This window comes from Accipiter gentilis, chromosome 2 (assembly GCF_929443795.1).
Source record: "Accipiter gentilis chromosome 2, bAccGen1.1, whole genome shotgun sequence".
In the NCBI taxonomy this organism is placed as follows: Eukaryota; Metazoa; Chordata; class Aves; order Accipitriformes; family Accipitridae; genus Astur; species Astur gentilis.
This window is the reverse complement of record NC_064881.1, coordinates 28326579-28348584: the sequence shown is the minus strand read 5'-3', so window position 1 is coordinate 28348584 and position 22006 is coordinate 28326579. Positions and strand designations below refer to the sequence as shown.

The window sequence follows — 22006 nt, the reverse complement described above, 5'->3', positions numbered from 1 at the left end:
AGAAGCCCTCCTATTCACTATATTGGCACACTCAGTGGAGACTTGAACGTTCTCCCTTCTTCCTTCCCTACTCCCAGTGCTGGTGCTGGTATGGTGATGGCACCAGATGATTGTTACACGTTGTGCTGTTTTACTTCTTTCTCAAATCCTCCATCCCATGCATCAGACTTCAGAAGACAAAGAGAAGCAATGCACAAGGGTGAGAAAAGAAAAGCAGAAGCTTCTCTCTGTCAGAAGCCCTGCCACATAGCCCGGTTCCTGTCACACACCTGTCTACATGTTTCAGTTATTAATTTTCCAAACTCATTCAAACTATGCTGGGCTTTCCAAACTGAATAATAAAGGTTGACCTGAGTCAGAACTACACTGGAATGACTTCAGTCACAGCCGAACTTGAACCAGAAGCATGCTAATTCATATCCCTTGATTTGTCTCCTTTTCTTGGCTTGCCTTTGCTTTCTCCTTCCTCAAGTGACGTTCTTCATCTCATCTCTACATGTTTTCTTTCATTTTTCCACCCTATCTCTTAATCTCAAAAAAAAACCCCCAAAAAACAAAGAAGTGCATTATTCTAATAAGTATTCCTCAGCAAAATTTACTGGTCCCTGGGACTCTTCTTTCTTCCCCATTTTGCAGTGTAGCCAGATGACTGATCAACTGAAAAGAACAAAGCTAACAGGAGGGCCAAAAATGAGTGGAGATCACAACAAAGAGCTGTGCAGCCCAGAGACGAGAAAGCAGATCTCATCTAGTGGTCTGGATGTCACACAGTTTCAGCCTTGACCTTAGTGAATGGCAAAAGGCAGCTGGATGCCTAAGCCCCATCAGGACATAGGAAGATATGACAGGTTAAAAAGGAACTGTACTTTGTGCTGTCAGACACAACTCAAAGTCCAGGCAGGCTTCAATCTCTCAGAATGATCAGGCAGACCCATTCCAGTGGTTTCAAAAGGGCCCATGAAAATCTGGTATTTTCATCAGCATCATATAAAGACTGGTATGTTCATCATCTTTAGTGACTCTTTTTGCACAGTACTTAGTGTTTAATATCTGAAAGCGAAGTAATAAGCAGGTGGTAAGGAAAGGAAAATAAAACCCACCACTGTTCAGTGACTTCTTAAACTGAAGGTTACTTTGGGTCAGTCATGTTTAATACGTACTAATGAATCTATCTTACATAAAAGTCTAATCTCTTTTGGGAAAAAAAAACCCAAACCAAAACCTCACTTTTTACCTCCACAGTCTTGTAGCAATGAGTTCCACAGTTGAAATATGTACTTTGTTTTAAGTCTGCTGCCTGATATCCCCTGAGCCCCCTCAAGATAGTGACTTTAGAGTCACTCTTACTCTCTGCTTTTGTTCAGTCTCATCTTGCTCCTTCCTACCACTATAAACCTAAATATTTTTCCCATCTTAAAAAAAGAATGCTTTTCAACTGCCACACTACTTCTTTCTTGTCTCTTCCATTTAAAAAACCTAGAGATTTTTGTGTTCAAAAATTATTCTGCATCCTCTGCAACCTGACTTCCACACCACTAAAGCTGGCAAATTGCACCTGAGTCTCCAATGAGACTATACTGACCACTGAAGCACTGTATAAAACAGAAGCAGTGGCAGTAATTCCTCTTCCAGATGTGTTTTTGCTGGGAACAGCAAATTTTCACAAAGCTGCACCTATTATTCTCTACGCAGCTAGCCTAGACTTCTCCTTTCCTGTGAAACCTACAGCAAACAATGCTGAGACTGCTGCTTGGTTTAATGTTCCCTTTAACTTCCATATATCCATCTGCATATCTTCTTTTATCCTCTGAAACTTACTGAAACATGTCTTTTTGTCCTGTCGTTGTGCCTCTCCTTGTACATAGAACTCTGCTGTGCAGCAGATTCCCAGAGATTCCCAGATGCTATGAAGCTGCAAGCAGTACTAAGTCCACATCATGCACCAATTTTTTTGAATGTGGAACATGTACAAATTTCCTCTTCACATGCAATGTGAATAAAATTTTGTCACAGGTAGAATGACACACTTCAAGAAAACCCAGGTCCCTATTGGTAGCATGCCAGGTATAAATGTCAGCATTTTATCCCATTCAATCACTTGGTTTTACATCACAGAACTGTCATGCCATACCACGTGCCATTTCTACTCCAGTGTGACTGAAGAAAAATAAGGGTGCTTAAGTCAACAGTGGGTCTCCAGTCCTTCAGCAACTCTTTTGCATGTTCTGTGGGCAAACATCTTAGTTTCTAGAATGTCTCAGTTTCATTTTTTTGTCTGATGCCTGGTTTTGAGACAAAGGGATATCTGCCTATCTATCCATGTCAGTTGTGATTGTGACAGGCCTTTCTACTTGTAATGCCTTTTTTTTAGTTTTCTGTGTATTTAGGAAAGATCCAAATACAACAGCAATATTAGCTTTGCCCCCAAAAAGAAATAAATCTCATGAACTATTAAGTATTAGAACCACATTATTTACACACACACAATGAAATACATATATTAATCTCCGAAGCTCAAACTCTACCTAGGCACAGAATGAGAATAATAAAATTATACAGTGAGTAAATTGGGGAAAAGAAAGATGTAAATACAGGTGAGTATGTGGGAATTTTTGACACCAAAAGGAGAAAAAAATACAAAGACTGACCCTGGTCCTGCTGATGTTGATTTGAGTAACTTAGGTCCTCTGTGCATAGATTTGGTTCAGCGTCTGAGGTTCTGAAACCAGAAACATGTGAATTTTCAGCTGATTCTTTCCCTTTAAGAAGCCACCATAATTGAGTCATGAAAACTTCTTAATCTCTGCAAAAATGTGCTTGTAAGTAGAGTAATACCATAAACATAGATGAATGCTCACTCATGCTGGACCTTTAGTAATAGACTTGCAAGTCACTGTCAGATGATTTGTTTCCACAAGATGCCTCATTTTTCTTATGTAATTTAGGCAGCTCAAGGCATGAGCATTATCTTGACCTAAAAGAAAAAGAAATCTCCATATACAGAGTTTTGTCTTATTCTGGCAAAACTCCCCCATGAAAGAACTGATGTGCTTCAAACACCCCACTAATGGTACAGTAAATTACATTTTCTCATTTGGAACATTGTAATAGATTTCTCTACAGAGTGATTTATCATGCAACAATTAGGAACCCTAGGGAATTAGATGACCATTTTAAATTTTATCAGCTTGTTTCAATAAACTGTTAATGTGACCCTAATGTTTGGGAAGCACTTTAATATAATCAGATTTCAGTTGTTCAATCTACTGACATTAATGGCTACCTCATTAATCATAGGATTCTCACTGAGACCTCAGAGGCTGTGCTAAGTTCAGTGGACCAGTTCTTACAATAATAAAAACAACAGGCAATTTTCAACAGGGAAAAATTCTCACTTTAACTGCAAAACATTGGGTTTTGTTATCCTCCAGGAGTTGACAAGGTCATTTAATAATCCCCCAAAGCCTGGAAAAACAACATTTTTGTGTAGTTCAGCTTTATTCATAAGTTGGTCAATTAAAAATTACACCGTCAGAAGAACTGCCATCCTTTAACAGTGGCAGCCTAAGATGTAAAATATGAAAGGAAGATTAAGAAATAGCCTATGTATGATTGGGTGTTACCATTCAGAATATCTACCCCAGGTACCCAGGGACAGTGATGTTTCCTCCCTGAAAACATTTGTATTCCATGGTGATGGCTCTCACTTTGCGGAATAATTACTAATAAAGCTTACCAACATGTCAGGCATTTCAAGAATATTGCAGTGGCTTCCCTGCCATCACCAAAAATGTTGTTCTCTTCTTTCAGAATATCTTGTTTTCCTGAGTAGTTTAATGGAAGACAATATGAATAATACAAAATGCTTTGTCACCTTGTCCTTTGAAAAATCAGTGGCAATTCTGCTATCACATGCCCTTTTAGAGAGTGAAGAGATATGGTGTTAGAATTTGTGTCTCAAATTCTAGGGAAATTTTATGACCATCCTTCTAAAAGTCTTGACCTTAGATGTCCTTATGGAATATGTTAGGAAACACACAGTCATATTCAGTGCAAATATTGAAGAGGTCTAGGTATGGTTTGAAGGAAAGTTGAATCCTTTGCAAGGGCAGATAAACAACCAACCCCTTGAATATTTCTTTTCTTTTGTTCAAAAAGGTAGTAAGAAGAAAGCTGTGGGCAAGGGATGTGAGGAGATATTAAAAAAAATTCTGAGAAATTAAAACAGCAGCAAAACTTACTAGTATCATAAAGAGCTGTAAACTGAACTCAGTAGAAGAAGTAGCTTTTCTCTTCTAGTTGCACAAGTTGGTTCAGCAGCTGAAGACTTGCTTGTCAGCCTTTGATGGACAGCAAAATGGTGGAAACTTCCATTGCTTCCAAAAGAAAGCACTTTTTCTAATAAAGTATATTCTGGAAATGAAGGAGCCAATAATTGCTCGTAGCTCTAACACACAGCCTTGAGAATGCCAAACAGGAGTAAGCATTGAAACAGTTAATTTAAAAGTTGATTTTAATAGGTCTTGGTTTCTTTATCGATAATGCAATCTAACTTAGGTATATATAATTGATAAGTTATTCACCTGACAGTCAATACTGTTAATGTGTACTTAGTTTATTTGCTGAGTTAATCTGTCCAAAACAGGAAAATGGTAGCAAGCCAGAGAGGATATGTACAGTATTGACATATTTATCCAATAGGTTGTTGGGGCTTCAATAAAATTAGGTTTACCAAGTTAGAAAGTCAGTTCTTTAAGACATTAGCAAGGATCATGCATTTTGATTACTACTTTGTTTAATAATGAAGATAACAAAGACCACTAAATTAAGTCTGGTTTTCTAATACATTTAAAATACAGAAAGATGACGTTGATCTTATCAGACAGACGTGTTCAGAGGAGAAAATGTTAGCATCATTTTGGATAGACTGGAAGGCAGCAATGTAAAGCCACACAGCAGAGGTGATAGTTTATATAGCACCCAAGAAAGGGATGCAGCATTCCCAGATATGTTTTCAAGTTCAGTGAAAAAAAGCAATGAACAGTAAACACCCCTGGATCACTAAGTCTACATCCTGGCTACCACAAGCAACGACACCAGGGACTCTCCTTAATGTCTGTCTTAAAAAGGGTTGGATTTCTTGCTACAAATTGCTTCCATTGAAAGCTACTCCAGCGTTTCTGCTCTCAAAAGGTTAGAAATCTTCTTAATAATCAAATAAAAATCATCCAGAGTGAGTTTCGTCACTGTATTACTCTTTTATAAAAGTATTACCATACTCTTTTTGCTATTTGACTAGCATTATCATCTAGTTTAAATATTTTCCTACCAGGCATTCCCATTCCCTTGGCATATATCCCACCAAACTCCAAGTTTTCTAATTCACTGCCATATGAAATATTTCTTATTTACCTGGGCATCCAAATCTTTTCATTGTCTCTTCCAGATTCATCTAATTCTTCTGGAATATGGCTGATGAGTCTTGCAGAAGTGGTCCCATCAGAACAGAACCTAATATTGGGGTGCGGAGAGCTATGACAAACACACAGGGGAGTGGTGGAGTTATAATTAGTATAGAAAAGAGGATTCAGATATTAAAAGACTGAGAGCTGCTGTTCTGAGCTAGCCAGATGCACAATCGTGTGGCTATAGCAGAAATTGTACGAGCACGGCAATTAGAGAAAGTAAACTCACAAAGTAAGCTATTGTATGACGAGTTCTCAAAAGCTTATCTTCTAGTTCTGTATAGATTTTTTATTTATCAGAAAAACTCCTCTGGAAAAAAACCCTGATATAATTTTAAAGGGCCAATGTGAGGGAGTCAGGATTAGCAAAAGGGCAGAAGTACTGCAGTGAGAGCTATCATTGGAAGCCAACTAAAAAGCTTGAAAGGTTCTGTAATACAGGACCTCTCTATAATATGCACATGCAGGAACAAAAGGGAGGGAAAGAGCTTCGTGGAGGTGACTGAGGTAGGAAAAAAGAACTAGCAGAGAACGTAGCACAGCTGGAGGCACAGGAGATCAGAACAAAGATACAGGAAAATGAATGGCACCACAAGATTTGGAGAGACTGAGTCATTTTAATATTGACTAAAATCCCTAAAAAAAAATTCAAGCCATATTCTGTTAGTGATTATATATGTGGCCTTGACTGACGGTCCAGTGCAGGAGTTACCTGATGTATGGCTTTAGTGTGAAATGTGACATTTTTAGTACATGTTATCGGCAGTGATCCATCACAGCATAATATGTAAGATTACCCACTGGAACCCAGCCTTTTTGCTTCAGGTGATTTTATTTATAGTTTGTGCAGGAGCAGATGAGGCAGTGAATCTAGGCTAGCATAGGAGAAGTAGAATAAACGAAGCACCTTCCTTCTGGATGGTGCTTTGAGACAGAGGAGGAACTGTCAGTTCAGCATCTCATGTTGAAAATCTATGGCAGGCTTTAAAGGGACACCTAACTCCAGGACACAGGTCTGGCTGTTTGCTCTGGGTTTTGGGAGGGAGGAAGAATAGTAAGGGTTGGTGTTTCAAGGGAGGATGGTGTTGTTTGGATTTCATTCATTTTGCTCCTTCTGATTGCTGTTTGGGAAGGAATGGCTTTGAACTCTTAATTGTATATTTTGTTTTTATCAGAGCACAGACCTGTCCTGTCCTTTCTCACTCCCCCACCCCGCTGGCCCCTTTTCTCCTGCAGTCCTCACTTTACTGCTTTCTTCTTTCTCTCTTTCCTTTCATCTTTCACCCTGACAATAAACAGTCTGGAGCTGAATCCAGAGAGCAGAAACGGCTCTGATTCCCTCCCCACCCAATAAGGATCCCAATAAAACTTTTAAATGGCATCCAGATCTTAGCTGTGTGGTATAGGGTCTGTCTCTAGTGAAGAAGAAAGCAACACAGCATGATTAGTCAAGGAAGAGGATTTTCCACGAGCAATCTTCCACACTAAAGAAGGCGCTCCTACATTAGCAGTAATGTTTTTGGATATGGAAATAAGCCCTAGGAATGGAAGAAGCAGCAGCTTGGGAAGAAGTGGAGCCTGTGCAGAAAGGATGATGAAGATGCTAAGGATTAAGAGCCTGGTTGCCTCTTGATGCACCAGGTATTTATGTCAGTAATTCTCATTAGGTTTAATGTGAATAACAGTCACAGATCCCCTGGGGACTGAGAGAAGAACAGATTCCTTAATGTCTCCATAAGGAATACTTTGAAACCTTCATAAAACATTCATATTTGATGGAAAGGAAAACCTACTTTAATAAAACATTTTACCACTGTTACACAATCAGCAGTTGGTATTTTATCTACTTGAGTATCATGTATAACATACTTGCATTGCCAGTATACATTATAAGGCTAACATCACTTTACTTCCTATTATTGGTTTGTTTATCTAACATTAGCAGTTCATTTTACTGTAACCTCAAAATGGAGTATTTTAACTAAGTAAGCCAGAATGAACCCAAGTTTACAGAACAGTTTCTTTTTTCTTTCTCTAAGAGCCTATTTCTGAATGTGGCTTCAAAGGCAGACATCTATACCACAAAACTGCTGAGTTTGAAGCGATTGTTATTTTAGGTCTATTTTACTGCCTTAAAGAAGGTCCCAGTTAGGTTGGGGTCCCTTGTTCTGGGCACTGAATAAATGCAGCAGACTTTCGGAGGGGTAGTTTGTTGACTAAAAAGGGGGGTCACGAGACACCTGATGTGCCCTAAGGTATTTCACCTGGCTGCTTCAGAAGGCCAAAATATCCCACAGGCTCCACGCCTTACCTGCCAGTCCTGTGGGCAGGCTCTTAATACAACACGACACACAAAATGGCATTAGATGCCTATGTTCAGGCAACTTAATCCCATCTTTAAAATGTCTGCTGCTTCCAGAATACATCCAGGGATGTTTTGCTTGTGACTGCACACCCTTAATGTCCTTTGACTACAGAATGGCACAGGACGTTCATAAAACAAGGCACACAGCTACTGAAAATACTCAGGGTTGCATATACACTGGTACAGAAATAGATACAAACAATTCAGAGGAGAGCAAGAAAAGTAAGCTCTACTCCATAAAAACCTTTATCTGTCCTGCTGTAATTATCTTCGTATAATAAGAATATTCCAAGTCAAACTAATGAGTATCGTTGATGAAATTTTACTTACTGTGCGTTATTTTTAATTCATGTGCATACATTCTAGAAATCAAGGATAAAATCTGTCCAAGTTCCAGTGCAGCCAGGTAAGTACAGGTGTGTGATCTCCAGTGTTTTATATATGTTTTAGTGGTTGCTGGCATTTCAACGATTGTGAAACTAAGAGTAGTACACACTTATAGCTCACATATCGTGAGTAAAATCTGCCACACTTCTTGAGGAAATGTTAAAATGTTCAACATCCGTGTTCTCAACAAGTAAATAACACATTATAGGGCTACATTATGACCAGATTATATCTATTAGTTACTGCTGTGCACCATGTAAATCTCCAGATTCCCCTGGGAAATGAGAAAATCATTTCAGACTTCAATAACTAACAATCAGTTATTGCTCTGGGCAATAATAAAGCTGAATGCAATTACCTAAAGTGAAGTTAGCAGTGTAACAAATGAAATACAGATTTCTTTCTCTCCTAAAATAAATGTAGCATCTCCTCATCACACACTACTGCATGGTATAATAGGGTCTTCTAAACAGTGTATTGTCTGAACAGCCTATTTGAGATTTGAAATATATGTGATTAAAACTTATAAAAGTTACTTTTTATGATATCACTTGCATGATTAGTGCTGGAAAAAGACTAACGGCTATGAAACTGCAAAAGTAAAGCACTCATTCTAGGAAAACAGATTTCAAAACAAGATTCTCTGCTCCCAGTAGTACTCCTCTTCGCACAGTAAAGACAATTTACCCCAAAAGGGAAATAGAAAATTTCTGTTCATAAAATGCCTTTGATCAGATTTTTCTCAAAACATGTTAGAGTTGTAAATGGAGCATTTCAGTCCTCATACTTAGCCTACCTCCTGTCACATTAATTTATTATTTATTCTGCTAACTTGAAAATGTACAGTCTGTTAAGGAGAAAAAAATGTTTTTAATTTTAAGCTGATTTTTAAATGAAGTGTTTGAGAACTGAAGTCCCTAGAAGATAGAACTTTTCTTAACTTAGCACTGGATTGTATAATATAAAGCATATACATAAATGTTTGCAGGATGAGGATTTTTGCATACAACTCCAGAATGAATAACATTTTCAGTAAGAATGAAGAGATTAGATACTGGATGAAATAAAAATATATAAAAAATTATTCATAACTGAGAATAACATTGTCTTTCAGATATGCTACCTTTTGCTTTGTTATATAGGGTAACTATTAATTCTCCATGCTGAATTATTGCTAATTAAATATTTGCATGTATTTCCTCTTTGTCACTACAGAATTCTATTATCCTGGAACAGATTTCCCTGTAAAAAGTTAAACATAATTCCTGATCTTTTGAGAAACCAGCTTTTTATTTATAAATACAGGTTGGGATTGAACCAAGAACATTCCAGTTCTTTCCAGCTACTCAAATCTTGTTTTATGCATGACGTTGAAGAAATAGCTTCTCAATATGTTATTGGGTATTTTTTATACCTTATCCTAAACTGGTGTTGACATTTTTTAACAGCTCCTTGGAAGCTAATGACCCCCCTTTCAAACTGTGTCCACTATTTTATTGTTGCAGGGTAGCTCATTAGTGTTACACAAAGCTCATTTTCAGAAATTTTCAGGCAAAGAATACCTTTTTGTTGTACATTTATATGGTGCATAGTTCAAAATTTCATTAGTATTACCAGTATTAGTAATAATAGATTTATAAAATATGTCAAAGGAATTCCAGTCAGATCTGGCTGCCCTTCATTTGGGTAAACGGTTTATTGGAATAAAGATACTGAGTCAGTGGATGCTCTAAGCAGATGAAAATGAAAAGACAGCTCACTTTGGCTACACTAACCCTGAAAATCTTCTTTTTAGGTAATTTTAGCTTATATTTAGATCATTCTGATATAAATCTCATTTAATAAAAAAAAAAAAAATAGACTCCACGCAGCCATTAAAGCAGGGCAGCATCAAGAAGACCCACAATATGCGGAAGCTAGGATAAAACATTACAGCGCAAAGCTGCAACATTTTGGTTCAGTATTTTCTCAGTTAACTGGAGCAATGGTTGGCAATTATTTGTCAGGTCTGAGGAGTTCCAGCTTGTTACCGCTCTATTCTTATTCTACCCCTGCAAAACAAGGAGGAGAACAGGGATGCTCTCCATGAATGCTGTGCACCATTATGAGCTTAAGACTAAGTGTCCAAACTCTGGGTCTGATAACATTTAGATACAGTTTTCATAGGGGATAATGAAACTCACAAAGCCGTATTGCAGTCAAGGGGAATTAAGGAACTAATTACCTTACGCCTTTGGACTTGTGGCCAGCCAGGAAACACGGGTTATGTCTGTACTTACTTAAGTGGTTTGAAGTGCTGACAGAGAAAGCATCCACATTATCCTTGAATTCAGGCTGTGTAAAAATCCCATCTGCTTTTCCTAGCAGGTGATGCCAGGATCTTTCTAGGAAGGATCCTTCTGCCTTGTGTCAATCATTACCAAAGGGAAAAGGTGTTTGGGGGGGCAGCCCCACCAGGCACAACATGCCAGCCACACAGTGAGGGAGCTGGTGCCCGTGCAGCTGCAGAGCACTTGCCACCACTGCCGCTGTCTTCCCTCCCGACAGCAAAAAAGGGGTGGCCACGAATGTGGTCCAGAGGACAGCCTTGAGGTAGCTCCTGCACTATGGTGGCCTGTAGCCACGACGCGTCCCATCAATTAGGCAAAGGCTGTCAAACTGAAAGACCTGCTTTCTAATTGTGAATTTGTTATTAAGCTAATTAGGAAATTTTGGCAGTCCACTTGTGTTTGTGGGAAGAAATGGTAAAGCGTGACTTTCCTAATAACAAAACAATAGAGCACGCATTAAAGATATTAAGAAATAGACGGTGAACCAAAAAAGTAGCTGTTATTGAAGACACACTTCTACCGAGATTTTGCAGGGAATGACAGCAGGCCACGCATGCTTTAAGATTTTTGCCAAAGCTCCAGCTAGAAATATAAATTCATTTTGATAAAAAATGAGAACAAAAAGTTTGGCAGGTAGTAAATAACATTGAGGATGGAATTAATACAGTGATAAGAATCTGTTGCTAATCTGGAACAATTACACCATTTTTAAATGAAGCCAAACAAAGAATTGAAAGCGATACCTACAAGGGTGGAAGGCTTTATCCTGAAAAACAACGATTTGAAACTCTTATGGTCACCGATCCCAAATGATTCAATGCAGTTTGCCAAAACAAAGCTTTGACAAAGCACATACTCAGTTGTTGGATATAAAGTTATGTAATAAAAGTAATGGCCAGTGTTAATGACATGCTTTAATTCTGACCTTGTCACTGATGGGATGATTTTTGGAATAACTCATGCACTTCTATCACCTGTACTTTTAAAAGTGTTTTGAAAAATTAGATAGACCACAGCAGACAGCTGTAAAAATTATGTCAGAGCTGAAGGAAATGCCTAACAATAAGAAATCTCAGTAAAACTTCCCAAATCTCAGTAAGTACAGTTTATTAAAAGGAGGGCTAGACTGTGTTCTGACTACAGTGTATAAGCACCTTCGCAGTGAAAAGATGCTCAAGACTCCTCTGTTAGATAAAGACAGAACAAGAACCAATGGATGAAGGAGGGTATCAAACAGATTCAAATGAGAAATTAGGAACAACTTTCTTTGGCTGGTTTTTTGGTTTTTTTTTGATCTTAACTATGAAGGTGTGGCCAGCAGTGTGCCCAGGTGGCCAAGAAGGCCAACGGCATCCTGGCCTGTATCAGAAATAGTGTGGCCAGCAGGAGCAGGGAGGTGATTGTTCCCCTGTACTGGGCACTGGTGAGGCCGCACCTCGAGTGCTGTGTTCAGTTTGGGTCCCCTCACCACAGGAAAGACATTGAGGTGCTGGAGCGTGTCCAGAGAAGGGCAACCAAGCTGGTGAGGGGCCTGGAGCACAAGTCTTATGAGGAGCGGCTGAGGGAACTGGGGCTGTTCAGTCTGGAGAAAAGGAGGCTGAGGGCAGACCTTATCGCTCTCTACAGCTACCTGAAAGGGGGCTGTAGCCAGGTGGGTGCTGGTCTCTTCTATCAAGTAACTAGTGATAGGATGAGAGGAAATGGCCTCAAGTTTTGCCAGGGGACGTTTAGATTGGAAATTAGGAAAAAATTCTTTACTGAAAGGGTTGTCAGGCATTGGGACAGGCTGCCCAGGGAAGCGGTGGAGTCACCATCCCTGGAGGTATTAAAAAAAGTGTAGAAGAGGCAGTTCAGGACATGGTTTAGTGGGCATGGTTGACGGTGGGACTCGATGATCTTAAAGGTCTTTTCCAGCCTAAATGATTCTATGATTCTAAGGTGATTAATTATGGGAACAAACCGCAGCAGACTCATGTCCCTGTGCTCAGCAAACCTCTGCACAACAGTAAGCAGGCAAGTTTTAATAGGACAGGATATACATACTGTGAGATCAGATGATCTAACCTCCTCTTCTGACTGTAAACTATGAATCTGGGGAACGTAGGCACCATTTTACTGGTGTCCATGACGAACTATACTTTTGCTGAAATACATATAACCTGTCACAATGAGTGAGACAAAACTCTGAAGGAGCCATACTTACTTTGGTCTGAATCATGTAATCATTTAATTGAATAATCTTGTTACCCATCCATAAAATATATGAAATATATAAAAGTCTAACACTGCCCACATAAAACAAACATTAATTGAGAAGAAATATTTCTAAGTAGCCTTAACCACTAACTATAATGTAAATGCTACTCTGATGGCAGTAACCTTAAAATAACACAGAATTTTTTTTTAAAAAAGAGATGAATGTCATATTTATCCACTTGACATGCGAATCTACACATATACAGAGTTTTACCATACAGTAAGGTATTGAATTTCTGGCTAAATTACAAATTTACTGTGAGGAAGGACCAAAAGCAGGGCTCCTCCACAAGGCAGTTTGGCCAAGAGCTGCTGGCAGCTGCAGGGCAGGCATTGCCCTCACCAGCAGGACCCAAACCCACAGCATCTGTACGTGATGGGCAGAGAGGGGGAGATGACTGGGTCCACTGACCACCCCAGATAAGGCAAAGCAAGGAAGCAGGTCCATGGTCCAGCAAGGACCTCTGTTTTAAACCTGTTGCCTGATTTTTTTCATTTGGTGCCCTCTTCCTTTTTATTTTTGGTAGCAAATAACAGCTCCTCATTTACAGTCTCTACAAGCAATGACTTTGTGTCCCTTTCTCATGTTATCTCTTTTCCAGGATGAAGAGCTTTAATCAGTTTAATCACCTCTTGTACAGTAGCCAAATCTGATCATCCTTGTTACCTACCTCCGTAATGTTTTCTGGTTTTATGTGTCTTTTGTGAGACAGGGTGACAAGACAGAGTATTCAAGATGCAAACACATTGTTGCATACTGTGGTATAATGAGGACTTCTGTTTTGTTCTCTGTTCCTTTCTAAGCAACTCTGATTGTTCTAGTTTGATTTTTTGACCTGTGCTAAGCACTGAGCTGATATTTTCCAATAACTACAGTGACTTCAGGATTTCTTTCTTGAATGCTAATATAGACACAGCTAAGGCTGTGTCTATAGCAGTACAATGAACTCTGCCAGAGGCTGATCCTGGGCACTTGCATTTGATCACCTGTGCTACTAAATAGCTAGAACAGTCACCAGCACAGTATTGGCCTATGTCAGCTAGGTCTCTCCCAAACTATTTCCAAGCATGGTTCAAGCTTCCAGAAGCATGAGCCATTGTCTACCAGGAATGGTTACTAAAGGTAGCCTGCATGTAGCCACACCATTGTAGATGGTTAGAGGGATAATATTATGAGCATGTGCCGTGACCTCAGTGTCAAAGAACAGTCCTGGGTAAACAACGTACAAGTATGTTCGGGTGACAAAAGGAAGACTATGGAAAATGTGGGCCCGTTGCTCAATGAGATGGGGCCCCTGGTTACGCAGGACATGGTAAAGGCTGAGGTACTGAAGGCCTTCCTTGCCTCAGTCTTTACTAGCAAGAAGGGCCTTCAGATTCCCAGGTCCCAGAGACCAAGGGGAAAGGCTGGAGCAAGGAAGATGTACACTTGGTGGAAGAGGATCAGGTCAGGGAATACTTAAGCAAACTGGATGTACATATGTCCATGGGCCCTGATGGGATGCGTCCACAAGTGCTGAGGGAGATGTCATTGCGAGGCCACTCTCAATAATCTTTGATCAATCATGGCGACTGGGAGAAGTGCCTGAAGACTGGAGGAAAGCAAATGCCACTCCTATCTTCAAGAAGGGCAAGGAGGACCCAAGGAACTACAGGCCAGTCAACCTCACCTTGATCCCTGGGGACGTGATGGAGCAGCTAATCCTGGAAACCATTTCCAAGCACATTAACAGGAAAATCATCAGGAGTAGTCAGCATGGCTTCACCAAGGGGAAGTCCAACTTGATAAACTGCTACGATGAAATGACTGACCTGGTAGACAAGGGGAGAGCAGTGGATATTGTCTACGTGGACTTCAGTTAGGCTTTTGACGTGATCTCCCAGAAGAACCTCACAGACAACCTGTTGATGTATGAGCTGGATGAGCAGTGAGGTGGGCTGAAAACTGGCTGAATGGCCAGGCCCAGAGGGTGGTGATCAGTAGCACAAAGTCTAGTTGGAGGCCAGTAACTAGCAGTGTACCCCAGGGGTCAATACTGTGTCCAGTCCTGTTTAACATCATCATTAATAATCTGGATGATGGGGCACAGCAAGTACCCTCAGCAAGTTCACAGATGACGGTGTTATTGTCCATTATTTGTATGGATAGTTATTTCTCCCATGGTGTATTTGCAGTTCTTATTGCTGGATTTCATCAGCCATTTTAAAATGCAGTTCCTGAATATCATGGTATGTTTCATATATAATCATTGAAGCCAGTTTTAATTTTTCTTGTTTTTAATTATTTTGTATAATCAGAAAATTTTGTTGCTTTACTATTGAGTCATTTAGGACTGTACTGAGCAGCCTGCATCCCAGACACATCATTGTGAATATGCCACTATCTCGTTGGTACAAAAACAGAGCTATTATTTCTATTTATTTTTTCTAAGCTTTAAACAAGAGAAGTAACTTTCCTTTTAACTTTTTCCCATAGCAACTTAGCTGGTTTGGATTTTCAGTTACAATATTTTGACCAGTCATCCTTACCCACATTTTTAGGTGACTCTTTCAAAGAACTCTAACAGATGCAGGAGGCATGACCCTCATACTCAAAAATTATGAGGTATCTGCCCCCATATGTGGCATCCATCCAGTTCTATTTGCTATTGTAGTTTCAACCATTTTCCCCGGTACAGAAGTCAGATGTGCTCATCTGTAGTTTCCTGGCTCCTCCCAGCTGCTCTTTGTGCCTTGCTTCCCCATCTGTAAAACTGTGATGTTGCTACCCCTTTATCTTATAGACCTGCAATGAAGATTAAGTAATTTTTATTTCTGAATCACTCAAATGTGAGTGATATCAATGACTATAGGACATTTAAACTATCGAGAGAAGTCTACTAAGTAGCAAATAAAAAAGAGAGAGTACACAAAAAACAGCAATAAGAAATAAAATGCTGAACAACTTATTATTTGTAGTGTGCTGAGTAGAAGCATAGACTGTAAAGCTGAGAGGGATGATTATCACCCTCTAGTTTGTTTTACAGCTTCTCGAAAGCCAGGAGACATCCTTACTGAAAAAGGTTTCCTCTTCTGGGAGGAAAAAAGCACCTATTCAGTAAACCAGTGGAGAATCCAGTATAATGCTTAGGAAAAGTGTATGTCTTCTTCCTATTCTCACTTTGTCGAGCTTGAACTCCCAGCTATTAGCTCTTTATATATATATTCTTTCTAATGGTATATAAAGTTTAAGGAGTTCTTTGTTACCAGATTTTGATTGCTCAGATAGGTTTTCATAGATGGTGATCAGAGCATCCAGTAAATTTCCATTGTTGCATTAAACAGATTGAGGTTCATGAGGCTGGGTCTTACAGAGTCCCTTTGGCTGGATATGCAAAGGGACTTGGGCATCTAACTGCAGCTTTAGGTGACATTTGCACAAAAATGAAGTCCAACATTTAGTGGTCCCTTAGACACTAGACTCAGAGAGTTGCTGCATCACTGTGCCCATTTCATTGGCATGATAGCATTTGGTCTGGTGGCACTTCTCAGATCACACCTTACAAAAAGTTATCCAAGGAAAGGCCTTTTCATGGAAAAGAAATTCCTGTTTTACCTTGCAGTCCAGAGGAAAGGGTATTTATCTGGTGGGAATTGTTTTCAATCCCTCTTTCTATTTGATTCAAAACAAACACTAGATTTCAGGTCCCACACTTGCTAGGAGAGGGCCCTAAGGATTCTGCTGTTGGGTAACTGGGTGTATGACGAAAAGCTCTCTGTTTCTCCTACTGAAGTGTTCAACTCTGTATTACCTAATGGAATAGTATTGTAGAAAGGAGGACAGTGCATAATTCAGTCAAGGCACACATAGGGGATGGGAGAGAAGTTCAAGTCCAGAATTAATAGGATATTTTATTATTCATACAAAATGGAGATTCCTGAGGGAAACTGAGGAGAACTGTATCAACCTAGTAATTTGGGACACTATCCTGCAATATGGAGAACCTGGCTCCCAAACTATATTACAAATAATTTATAAAACTGTAAATAGGTTTTTGTTTCCCGGATGACCACACCAATATTTGGAGGCAGAGCATTTCTTTGGTTAATTTTGGCATGGCAAAACCCACATTCATTCTTGGAAGCTGAGCTTTTTCTCTGATTCTATAATAGATAACTATTATGTTGATACTTAACAGGTTACTTTTTTAAAAAAAATGAACCAAAATAGCATCACAGTAATTTTCAAAATATGTGATTTTTCCCAATATGAAATGCATCACTATAATTATCTAATTAAATCAGTAAGTATGAAAACCTTCTCTCACAACACAGACAACAGTTGTTCAGGTGTAAGAACTGTATGTATTACATACAATCATATTTCCAAGGACTGTATTAGAAAAAACATCATCTATTATAATGTTATTAATCTTTGGTTGGAATCAGGACATGCACATATGTATATAAAATTATTATTGAGGTGTGTGGGGATGTTAGAGTGTCCAGATTCAGTTCATAAGAACAGACAATCTCTACCATATAGGAAATCTGTTAATATTGCAGAATATAAATAAGTTTGGGGTTTTTTATTCTGCAAGGTCCCTAAACAAATCACAGCTTAGCTCTGTCTTGTAATAGGGCCTGTTCCAAGGACCTTTGAAGTTTCCAATTGACTCAACAGGATTTGGATCTGGCCCTAAAGTAGTAAAACCTTTGTTGAATGTTTATAGATAACCACCTAGTCAGTGCTGGCTTAAGAAAAGAAAGAGGAAATAAATTAAATGCATCTTCCAGTGTCATAAGCCTCATGAAGAATTAACTAGGATAAGCACTTATTCTAGTTGGTGCACTGTCGATCTGAACAATGCAGACAAAAATAATAATTAAAACATAGCTTCATGCTGAGATGAAACTTTCAAGAGTGTCTACTGTGTTAAGCTTATGATTTTTCTGGTTTTGTATTTGCAAGCATAATTATGTCCCAGAGGCAACAGGAGCTAGTGCTTGTCAGTCCCCATTTCCCCCTCCGATAGGAGATTAATTTCTTTACACAGAAATCCAAAAGTTGATGCCAGAGCAATAATAATAATGTAAACAAGTCTTTTATTCTTTTAATCTGGAATGCATAATTTAATGGCATAGTTGTATAAATAATGAAAATACCACATCTACTTTAGACAATTAAGGGTAAACTGAAGGTAACATTTAATGTAGTATTGATTGACTGTATCAACAAAATGACGGCAGACATCTGTATGGATGATAGCAGTTAGGAAAATGCTACCAAGTCTATCAATACAGATTAAGTAGGGGTGGGATGGAGCAGACTTGATGGCTCAGAGTACTGGTAATGGAATATGGAGCCTTTCACCTCCAGCACACTGACTCGCGTGAGCCTAGGTCAGTCTGTGACTGAAAGTCATTATCATCAGATGGTTCTTCAGTGAAATGAGTTTGTCCTAATGGCAGGCTGTCTTTGCCACAAAACACACCATCTATCATGACTGACACTACATGGAGATATTCAGCTGGAAGGCTGGAAGGAGAGACGACAGTCTCCACATCCCTTGTGCCCTGGCAGGGTGCAGGGGTAAGGACAGTTGTCCAGGGCTGCTCTGCTACAGGCTATGCTGCAAAGGTTTTAGGAATGTCTGATTTTAGGGATAGTGGTGCTAAATACTAACCAACTAAAGAGCAACAGGAAGGTAGGTACCTGTGCTAGAGAAATTGCAAATGAAATGTAAGACAAGACATGAACTAACAGATAGAAATAGTAAATATGGGAGAAGCACAGTAGGAATCAGCTCAGCACACCAGTGGCATCAAGTAATGGTAGCTATCCTGCCGTACTTGTCTTTTGGATGGATTGGAGAGTAACAGTGTTACATGGGGAAAGCAAAACTGGGTTTGTTAATAAAACCCCATGAATAAAAGCACAGTGGAAGCCAGTATCCTAGGTAAGTTAAGAGGCAAGAAGCAACATATTAAAGCTAAGTGAAAACAAGACAGGATAGGAATAAAGGATTTTAAAATGAAGGCAAAGTGCTTACAGAGCTGGCATAAAGACAGGAGACACTGGAGAAATGCAGAGTGAGCAATGACATGGACAAAGGGATGAGCAAAGGGCATTATTTCTTTCAGCAGCAGTTCTGGTTGGATATGAGCAGAGCAAGACTGTACGTGTTGGATGGGGAATACTGTACCTTTTAGAAGTTCTGGACTAAGGTATTACTCGAAAGATTTAATAACAGCCTGAATAGTAGCCCCATAGTTGTTGCTTCATTGGCAATACTCAGGCTACAGTTCTGGATGAGAGACGTGGCAAAACTCTTACTTACAGTGATGGCAAAATGAATAGAACAAAAATAATTAAGAACATTCTTTCACATCTTTGAGCTTTACCTCATATGTGGTTAGACATAGATGAGGAGACATCAGGTTAGACAGCAGACAAGTTGTTCCATTTTGGGGAGTTAGTTTTCTATATGTTAATTTAATCTGTGTTGTCAACTTGGAACAAAAGTGTTGAGCATCATTTTCCAACCTTTTATCTACTGAACTCTAAAAGCTCAGGGACTGCTTCTAGGAGCTCTGCAAAAGACAAATAAGAAAAGGAAGCCTATTTTCAGTAGGCTTTACTTAACTTCTATTCAAAAAATTTTCACAAATCATCAAGTTGAAAACCACTGCATAGGAGGAGAACAAAAAGAGACAGATTCTTGTCAAATTGTCAGAGTAAGTTGAAGATCTTGTGAAGAAATGAAAAACGGGAGGAAAACCAGGAAAAGACAGTCGCTGAAAACAACGGCCAATACATTTTCTTCAAAATTTTTTCAGATAAAATTAAACCATGGAAGTTTAAAAAAACACTTTTGGATCTTTCAATTCATCTGCTCAAGGCATATGGCACCAAATTGATGGGTGTGGCAAAATCAATAAAATATTCCTCTCTGATTGATATACATTTCAGTTATAGTTACAGATTTAGTAATTGTATCCCCTGTGTATTTATACCTGTAAGAGACAGATTATAAATATCCCATGACACATATACCCCATCCAGGCTGCTTCTTATCCTACAAAACACAGCAAGCCTGTCAGCAGTACTTTCTGTCATCTAAATGTCAACCACCCTTCTGACCATTCTACCAGTACGCATGCCTTGTCTGCAGAAGAAACCTTGCAATGGGAAACAAACATTTTTCCCATAAAAAGAGGATTAAGAATGAAGAAATTAAAGACAGTGAAACTAAAAATGGTGAAAATTTCTCAGTGGTTGTATAGCTCCTTTTCATGAAGTTGTAATTCCTTATGACTTCTTTATGGATTCAGTATCGAGGCCGCTGGGCATACTCGATAAGGTTTATTAATAAGGTTTATTACCTAGAAGAATAACTTGGTGGTGAAATGAGTATCGTGATTAGGTGAAATTAGGTGAAACTGAACTAGAACTAGATGTATTTTGCTACAAGGACTCACAAGGACAAACTCCTCAGCAGTGGTTCAGATAACACAAAATCATGTAGCCAGGTACACTGATTCTTATACTCCTTCATGTTTATTTTGGTTGTGATTACGCAGTCAAAAATCACGTGTAACAGCTATTTGAACGTGATTGCTGTTTTGCACATAATACTGTATTCAAATATCCATGAACATAATCATGACTTGGGTTTAACTGAATCATATCAAAATAATCAAGGAATCAAAATAAAGTATTAAAATATTTTACATGTATATGGTTCCTGGTTTACTCTTAAGAGTATGAATGAAAAAGAACATTGTTGAAAATTCTGAGCACACAGTAGTCAGAAAAATCAGATGTGGTGCTCACAGTGGGTCCCACAGGGGACAAGATACCCTGAGAAAAAAACGTAAGGTTGGGTCCAGTGAGCTGCCATGTTCAAAACAGCTGAATACCCTTAGTGTGAGATTTCTTGGCAGAAAAGGTACAAAAAAGCTTTGTGTCTCACCACTCGAAATCAGGACAGGCTGTATTTCTGACAAATTTGTTTAATTTCAGCCATCCATTAAGTGTGCTCCAGAAATGACTAGAGAAAACTCTGCGGTTTGGTACACGTGCCAGACAGAAGCTCCGATGAATCAACTTTTCTGTAGGCTCATTCTGACTCTGTACACGTGCCATCTAGAAAGATGGGAAAGTTCAGCCGGGTATGGCTTTCACTTCCTAAGTCGCAGAGGTAAACAAATGCAAGTATTTCTTTTTTGTGTATCTCTCCTTACAGAGGAGCGTTAATACTTGGTTACCAACCGCCATTTTGCAGGAAGCAGAGCGTGCACATGCACTACTAATCAGTAAGCTATTCCAAGTGTCAGCAGCTTACTGCTCGCACTGAAGTAAATGAATTAGCTGTTGCAACGGACCTAGCGTCATCTCAAGGTGGTGAAAAACTACCTGTCGGGGTTAGTAATTTCCCATGCGTTATTTTCTTAGGACCTTAAACCTAAGTTCCCACCGAAGCGGGCTTGTGATGGTGATGATGTGAAGGCGGTCAACCGCTTTCCATTCTACGCGTCTGGAGCAACAATTCTGATACAGGTAGGCAGCAGAGCGGTAAAAACCGAGCGGCGGGTGCGAAGCGGGGTGGGGATGCTGAAACACTCCACGACTGAACTTTCAGCCTCCCCCAAAGCATCTCCGCTCGGAGACCCAGCGAGACGCCCGAGAGGCGCAGGCAGGCGGGAGCTGGCGCTGCGGGGCCGCGGCCGGAGGCGAGGGCCGAGGCCGCCGCTGCCCGAGCACCCTCCCCGACCCACCTGCGGCCGCAGCTGCCGGGCGCCGCGGGAGGGCGGGGGCCGGGCGGCGCTGCCGCCGCCGCAGGTGCCGCGGGGCCGGGGCAGTCCCCACCCCGGCGGGCTCGGCGCCCCGGCCCCGCGCAGGCCGCTGCCCGGCAGGGCGGGTGGGAGCGGGAGGCGGGGCGGCGGGGACGCTCGGGCAGGAGGCGGCGGCAGCCCCGCCAGCACAGGAAGTCGCCCCGCCGAGAGAGGAGGGAGGAGGCAGGAGGCGGAGCTCTGCCGCTCGGCCCGAGGTACCGCGCCGCTTCCCGGGGTGGGCGAGGGGCCGCGGGCGCCAGGGCCGGCCGCCACCGGCGGGCCTGCGGTTGTCACGGCAACCGCCCCCCCCCCCTCCTCGGGGCGGGGGGGGCGCGCGCTGCCCCGCCGCTCCTCCGGCGCCGCCATTGGCCTGCGGGCAGAGAGCG

The 22006-nt window shown here is 40.4% G+C and overlaps 2 protein-coding genes across 3 annotated transcripts in view; both read left to right on the top strand.

Annotated features, from left to right (window-relative positions):
- The window catches only part of VIRMA (vir like m6A methyltransferase associated), a 696173-nt gene that overhangs the window by 647918 nt on the left and 26249 nt on the right, over positions 1–22006 (top strand). The gene's annotated exons all lie outside the window — the stretch shown is intronic.
- The window catches only part of TRIQK (triple QxxK/R motif containing), a 64532-nt gene continuing 64279 nt past the window's right edge, over positions 21754–22006 (top strand). For both annotated transcript variants that reach the window (XM_049826429.1, XM_049826418.1), the window contains exon 1: positions 21754–21835. The gene's annotated coding sequence lies outside the window, so the exon portion shown is untranslated. The remainder of the gene's footprint in view (positions 21836–22006) is intronic.